Raw genomic sequence first — 7,712 nt, 5'->3', positions numbered from 1 at the left:
TTCATAGAGTGTGTACATTTTACAGCTTAATAGACACTAATAGATGCGGTCTTTAATAAATAATAAACTTTTTACAGAGGCGATCTTATCCATTTCTACCTCAAAATATCTTGTACTATTTATAAATTATTTTTTAATTCCAAACTTAATCATTTTATAATCACTTGATAAGTTGGAACAAAGATGAACAGGGGACTTGGAAGTTATTTAATCATAAATGTTTAAGATTTAAACATTTGGAAATAAATTATTTTAACTGAACATCAGTATTTAATTTATCAATAGTGCTTTCAAGTGGATAAGGTGATTGTGATTCTTAAAGACACTAAAAATAGAATCAAATGCAATAATGTCCATGATATACATGCCAAAGCTCATGTACATATTTAGATGATAATTAGGAATATATTTTCTTTAATAACTACTGAAACTAAAACTTCAAAACAGAGTAGTCTGCAAAATTTAGGTTTATTTTTTAAACAAATGCAAAGTTTTTGGCATCATTTTTTAAATTAGAATAACTCTTGAGATGTTACTCATAACACAGATAAAAGATATAAAAAGTTATAATTCAGAAACAACATGTTACATGAAATTGCAAGAATGAAGACAGTAACACAAACAAACCTCTTAAGCCATTCCTTTTTCATCTTTTTTACCTCAGTTCAGATCTATTTCATTCTTTTAGTTGCTAAAGACAAAACCCATTTATGCTTGTCTCCTCTTTCTATCACCTCCCTTACCTACGTTATAAAGACCCTGTCTGGTATGCCTTCAATATCTCACTTTGAATCTCTAAGCACTGCCAATGTCATTGACCCAAGAGTTCTTGCAAACAGAACCTGCTCCATGGATGAGCAACCTGGGCAGTCAGTTGGTCCATAAGAATAAAAGGAACCTGATCTTGATCTAATGCTCTGTTCTCAACTCTTTTTTTAATTTTTTTATTGCATTTATCATGAGAACACAGCAAACATAAATAATAAATATAAGAAAATTTAAAAATATTATTTTAAAATTAATAACTAATCTTTTATTTACATTTGTTTTTATTGAGAATAACATTAGAGAACCAGACTCTATTTAGAACATGAAAAGCATGCTACTTAACATTTTATGTGTAGTTAATATTCTGTCATTATTACTTACATCTTTAAATAAGTGGAGTTAACATGTTAGTTCAGGTAAAAGATGAGTGATTGTTTCTCTAAAAAGTAAAATTCTGATATTTTATTTTAACATTTCTAATCTTTGCTGAAACTCTTTTAATCAGTGATTAGCCTCTGACCATGCATACTTTAATGTTTCAACTTTAATAATTTAGCTCAAGGAGACATTTACTTAAAGCTTTACAATGGAGAGGGAGGATAAACTAATCAGATTTTATAAGCTTAGAAGACTGGGATGTGTTGAACCTCACCTGTAAGATCTGTTGGAAGCATCAGATTCATCAGTAAAGTTTAGATAATTCTAAGTGAGCCAAAATTATAAAATTTAAAGCAAGTCTTACTGGCTTTACGAGCCAGCAAATATGACCTATTTTTGCAACAGATAATTATTATTCCCAGGGAAATACTAATAATCAAATCAGGAATTTATGTATTTTATGTTGTGAATGGGTTCATAAGGGACTGGCTACTTGATATTTTTTGTATTTTATAAATGCAGATACATTTGTTCTATTTTATTAATATAATTTCATTGACTTTACCCAAATAATTGGAGCAATCAGGGTCAACATGAAGTCTGAAGGTCCAACATATGTATAAATTTGTTTTCACACTTGGCTTGGTGATGGGACTGCCAACTTTTAACAATATATTATACATTTATTTTCCAAAAGAGTCTAGATTTGTATAATTCTGTTATGATTATTTTCTCACTCTTGTATTTCCCACTTTTCATTGTAGTATTGTTTATTCTTGGCTAACTTCTTATATTTTGTTTCATGTTTATTTTGTTTTGTTTTTCTTCATGAATTTTCCCAGAATTGCATCATACTTTGTTAGTTATTTTAGGTAATAAGCCTTTGACTGGGGAGATCTTATTTTTTAACACAGATTTAAAAATTTTATTTATTTTCTGAGTGTATCTTTATCTTTTTTAATATATAAAATAAATAACTTTTTCCTAAAGGGTACTATCTAGTCAGGAGAGAAAATACAGTCATGATGATAAAAAGCATATGCTAAATACCAAGTCAGTACTTCAAGCATTGTTGCTATTGGGAAGACTGAGATGATAAATTCAGCATAATTTTTGTAGGACTTACATGATGCAGAATAATTGACCGGCATTTTTAAAAGTTTGGGAAATGCCATGTTTGAGACAAATTTTTGTTTATGAATCACAACCGGAACTCACTTTAGAGACAGGCATTAAAAGTGGAAGCTCTAAGTGTTGGTCTATTGTAAGAGTTTCTTTCCTTAACCAACCAACACACACACACACACACACACACACACACACACACGATGATGGCAGAGGGTGGTTTGTGAGGAAGAAGAGATGGATAGTAGGTGATGAAAGACTCAAGAAGAAAAAGAGTTTCAACAGTTGCCAAGGACAAAGAGATCCTGGAGCAACTGGGGAACATAATTCTAAAAGTTACAGCAGCCGCTTGGCTTCACGTTCGTTACCACTGCTATGTGCGAGTAATAGAGTATTGCCAATTATTCTGATTTTCAATAGACTTTCGATGCATTGTGTGCTGAGATTTAAAATATGTTAGGAGCAAAACTAAACATGTTTATGGCCCAATCATGTTCCTGTAAGTCTATTATGAAAATCTTAGAAATTCAGTAATTACTTTCAATTGAAATGAAATATTGAAATTTTATTATTATGCATTGGAATTTAAGGCAATGGCTTATATTGTTAATAAAAACAGTTGTTGCTACCAAGATGAAGATGTCTTCTCTGTTTCTTTACAAAAATATTTTGATTTCCTGTCATTTATCTGAAAGCCAGAGTTTAAACTAAATACGTTCTTCTATTTGAATTTTACCAGTTAGAGGCTTTATTCCTGTTTATTATACATATTTCAAATTTTTTAGATATTGAAATGACCACAGATGCAATTTATTAAAACTAATAGTATTTTATCTATTTCCCACAAACTCATTGCACAATAGACAGTTTCTTTACCTTGAGTTTTGAATCATTGCCTCACAGATATGCCCTGAGTTTCTTCCGTGTGGAAGGCTCTGTTCTAGGCACAGGTCTGGATCGTACAAAACAGACAAAAGTTTGCCTCTAACAGAACATGCATTCTAGTGGAATGAAACAACACTGGACACTGTAAATAAAATATAAATCAAGTTACATTGCAAAGTGTGTGTGGGGGGGGGGTACTAGGGAAAGAATTTGATCTTTGTATCTATGAGAATGTTTCTGTTCTACCTGTTCATTTTGTTTGTAGATTCCATTGTTGATAGATATGTATTCATTGCCATTTTGTTTGTTCATATATTTTATCTTTTTCTTCAAAAAGACCCTTCATCATTTCATATCATAACAGTTTGGTGGTGATGAGCTCCTTTAACTTTTTCTTGTCTGGGAAACTCTTTATATGGCCATCGATTCTAAATGACAGCTTTGTAGGATAGAGTAATCTTGGTTGTAGGTTCTTGCTTTTCATCACTTTGAGTATTTCTTGTCACTCCCTTCTGGCCTTCAAAGTTTCTTTTGAGAAATCAGCTGACAGCCTTATAGGAACTCCCTTGTACGTAATTAACTACTTTTCTCTTGCTGCTTTTAAGATTCTCTCTTTGTCTTGAACATTTTGCATTTTGATGATGCTGTGTCTTGGTGTGGGCCTCTTGGGGTTCATCTTGATTGGGACTCTCTGTGCTTCCTGGACTTGGACTCTCTGTCTGTTTCCTTTACCAAGTTAGGAAACTTTTCTGCCACTATTGTTTCAAACAGGTTTTCAATTTCTTGTTCTCTCTCTTCTCCTTCTGGCAGCCCTAAGATTCGAATGTTGGCACCCTTGAAGTTGTCCCAGAAGCTCCTTACACTATCCTCATTTTTTGGATTCTTTTTTCTTCTTGCTGTTCTGATTGGGCTTTTTTTTTTGCTTCCTTATATTCCAAATCGATGATTTGCTTCTTGGATTTACCCACTCTACTATTGAATCTGTGTAACTTATTTTTTATTTCAGTTAATGTCTCCTTCATTTCTGACTGGTCCTTTTTTATGCTCTTAAGGCGCTCACTAAGTTCACTGAGGTTCTCACTGAGTTCATTGAGTATCCTTATAAGCAGTATTTTGAACTCAGCATCTGTTAGGTTGCTTATCTCCATTTCACTTAGTTCTTTCCTTGGGGTTTTGTTCTGTTCTTTCATTTGGGAACTGTTTCTTTGTCTCCTCATTTTGGCTGCCTCTCTGTGTTTGTTTCTGTGTATTACTTAGCGAGAGGAATGGGGCTAGCTGAGACCAGATGCTGCTCGTTTGAAAGAATTTAGGAAAACCTGAAGCAGGATCCAAGCCAGGCCAATCCTATGTTGAAGCAAGTGGCAACAGCTTGGGTGGGCCTGAAAGTTGGGTGGGGCGGGGCCTCAGGCAGTCACTAGGGCGGGGCTACCAGTGTGAGCCAGGGTGCTGGAGTCCCAGATCTGGTGGCTGTCTGCCGCCCCAGGGAAGGGCTCACCAAAGGAACAAAGGCCTCTGACAGCATGTTTGTCCCAGAGAAGGCCCCCTCTCCAGCCTCGCTCCAGTGCCGAACAGCTCAGTTCTTCTCTGTATGTCTCTGGCGCCCCTCAAGCTGCCTCCCCTCCAAGCTTTAAGGGAGAGAGTCCGATAAGTCCATGTGTGGACCCTTTAAGGAGCTGCCTGGGGCTCCAGCCGCCTCAGCCTCCCTGAGCCTCAGTTCCTGCTGGTTTTTCCAGCCAGAAGTGATGGGGATTCTCATCCTGGCACTGGAACCCTGAGCGGGGCACCTGGTATGGGACGGGGACCCCTCAGTCCTCAGGGAGGACCTTCCCAGCTGCGGGAGCCTCCTGATTTTATCCGCCACACGTGGGTGTGGCACCAGCCCGTCCCCTCCGCCCTCCTACCAGTCTGGATGTGGCTGCTGCTTTAATTCCGTAGTTGTAGGACTTCCATTCAGCGCGATTTCAGGCGGTTTTGAATGATGGTTGTTCTGTAGTTTAGTTGTAACTTTGATGTGGTTGTGGGAGGACGCGATACCGCGTTTACCTCCCTGCCATCTGGTCCGGAAGTCCTATAACTTACTCTTTACTTTTCAAGCCGGCAGTTGGACATTAGACTACTTGAATACTATTGTCTCATTAAAATATATGGCAAATATAAAAATACTACTTTGGTGAGTAAGCCCATGAACTATAATACATACGACAACTTCATGCAACCTGATCTGCAGCCGTCTGTAATCCAAAGATATTCACTTGGACATTATTGGGAATTGGAGCAATTTGAAAAGAAAAATTCTAGAAGTATTCCAAGGCTACAGGCAAAAATAGAAATTGTTACTTTTGTGGAAAATCATCATCCTTGCTGCCAATTAGAATGACAAACTGAAGAGTAACAATATTATATTTTAATATATCAAAACTGTTCAAACAGACAAAATAAAATTGTATGTCTTGTATAGATGTGTAAGTTATTGTTAAGATTCAGTATATAAATGCAGGGGGCTGAGAGACACTGTCCTGTGGGAAAAATAGAATTCTGTTTGAACAGCTGTTTCATTTAACCTCTGCAAGAGTCCCCCCTTATCTGAGCTTTTGTTTTCCACGCTTTCAGCTACCTGTGGCTACCTGTGGTCTGAAAAGATTAAATGGGAAATTCCAGAAAGAAACAATTGATAAGTTTTACATAGTGTGCTGTTCTGTGTAGCATGATGAAATCTCAGGAGCCCCGCTCTGTCCTGGGGGAAGGGAACGCTCCCTTCACCCAGCATCTCCTCACTATTTCCGCTCCTGCTGGTCCCTCAGTAACCATCTAGGCTATCAGATGGACTGTTGCAGTATCACAGTGCTTGTGTTCAAGTCAGCCTTATTTTATTTAATCATGGTCCCAAAGCGCAAGAGTAATGATGCTGGCAATTCAGATATGCCAATGTGAAGGCATGTGTCCTTTAAGTCAGCGGTTCTCAACCTGTGGGTCGTGACCCCTTTGGGAGCTGAATGACCCTTTCACAGGGGATGCCTAAGACCAACGGAAAACATGTATTTCCGATGGCAATTCATAACAGTAGTAAAATTACAGTTATGAAGTAGAAACTAAAATCACTTTATGGCTGGGGGTCACTACAACATGTGTTAAAGGGTTGAGAACCACTGCTCTAAGTGAAAGCTGGCGACTTAATAAGGTATTCTGCCTTTCTGCACCATCACAGAATGGGTGAGTACAATACAATGAGATATTTTGAAAGAGAGAGAGACCACACTCACATAACTTTTATTATTATCATTGTTCTATTTTATCATTGTCAATCTCTTTCTGTGCCCACGCATAAGTTAAATGGTACATATGTATGGGAAGAACAAAGCGTACACAGGGTTCAGTAGTATCTGCCGTTTCGGGCTTCCACTGGGCACATTGGAACGTACGCCCCATGGATAAGGGGGAAATACTAGATCGAAAGACAGTCTAAACTCAACATGTACAAATACGTAAACAAATCTCCTTTAACTCTCCATGTATATCATGAATTTTCAAGAGCTTGGATTTAATCATCGCTTGGCTAAGTGACAGATGTTAACATTAATGTTAACACCATATGGTGTTATTAGTATCTACAAATAGGCAATAGAATAATAAAATTCTATACTGAGCACCAATCCTTTAAATTCTTAATTAACGATTGCTGGCTTTAAAAGTAACATCTTGTTTCAAAGCTGCTATTCAAAAAACAACAACAAAAACCTCTATAAAATATTTTTATATAGCATGCCTATTTTAAAAATGGTTATTAGCAGTCATGATATAAAGTGTGAAGATTTAATCTTGTAAGGTTGTAATCATATTGGTTGGCAGCATAAAATTTAATCCAATAATTCAAAATCTTATATACATGTATATATTGAATACCCTGGTGTTTTCTTAATGCACTTAAAAAATCTTTAATACAATCAATTACATTTAGACCTATGCATTGGAAATAAAACATCTGATGTTAGTGTTTTATTTAGTTAGTGATTCTCCATCACTAACAATAACCCTGAGGATATTATCAGGGCATAAAGATACATAAAGAGTTTATTCTCTCACTTATTATTTCTGCCACAGCAATAATCTCTGGACTCCAAATAGGAAAATATTTTGGGGAAAGATTTCCTCATGTATGTGACCCAATTTATAAATATGAACAGTTCAATAAAGGACAGTGTGTGATTTATTTTTCCCCTCAAGCAAAATGTCTCTTAAATTTTTTATAAATTTTAAATTTCCATAATATAAACCCATGTCCTGGGCCACCATCAGCATTCTAAAATAAACATTGCCCAGATCAAATGCAATAAATTACCTTTTCTTTTCCTAATAACAGAAAGAAATTGGAGATGTGAGTAACTCGATTTTCTTTCCAGTGATCTTCGAAAGTAAAGTAGAGAAAATACTCCCTGCTTTCCTTCTGGAATTCACATTTTTTTCTGTGTGAAACTTATACTCTCTTCATATGAGTTTTATTTAGCATCTAAGCTCTTCATTTGAAAACTACTTGACAATAATCACTTTGTTTTTAGATC

This window comes from Molossus molossus, unplaced genomic scaffold, assembly GCF_014108415.1.
Source record: "Molossus molossus isolate mMolMol1 unplaced genomic scaffold, mMolMol1.p scaffold_m16_p_3, whole genome shotgun sequence".
In the NCBI taxonomy this organism is placed as follows: Eukaryota; Metazoa; Chordata; class Mammalia; order Chiroptera; family Molossidae; genus Molossus; species Molossus molossus.
The sequence above is the reverse complement of the archived record's forward strand: the minus strand, read 5'-3'. Positions refer to the sequence as shown.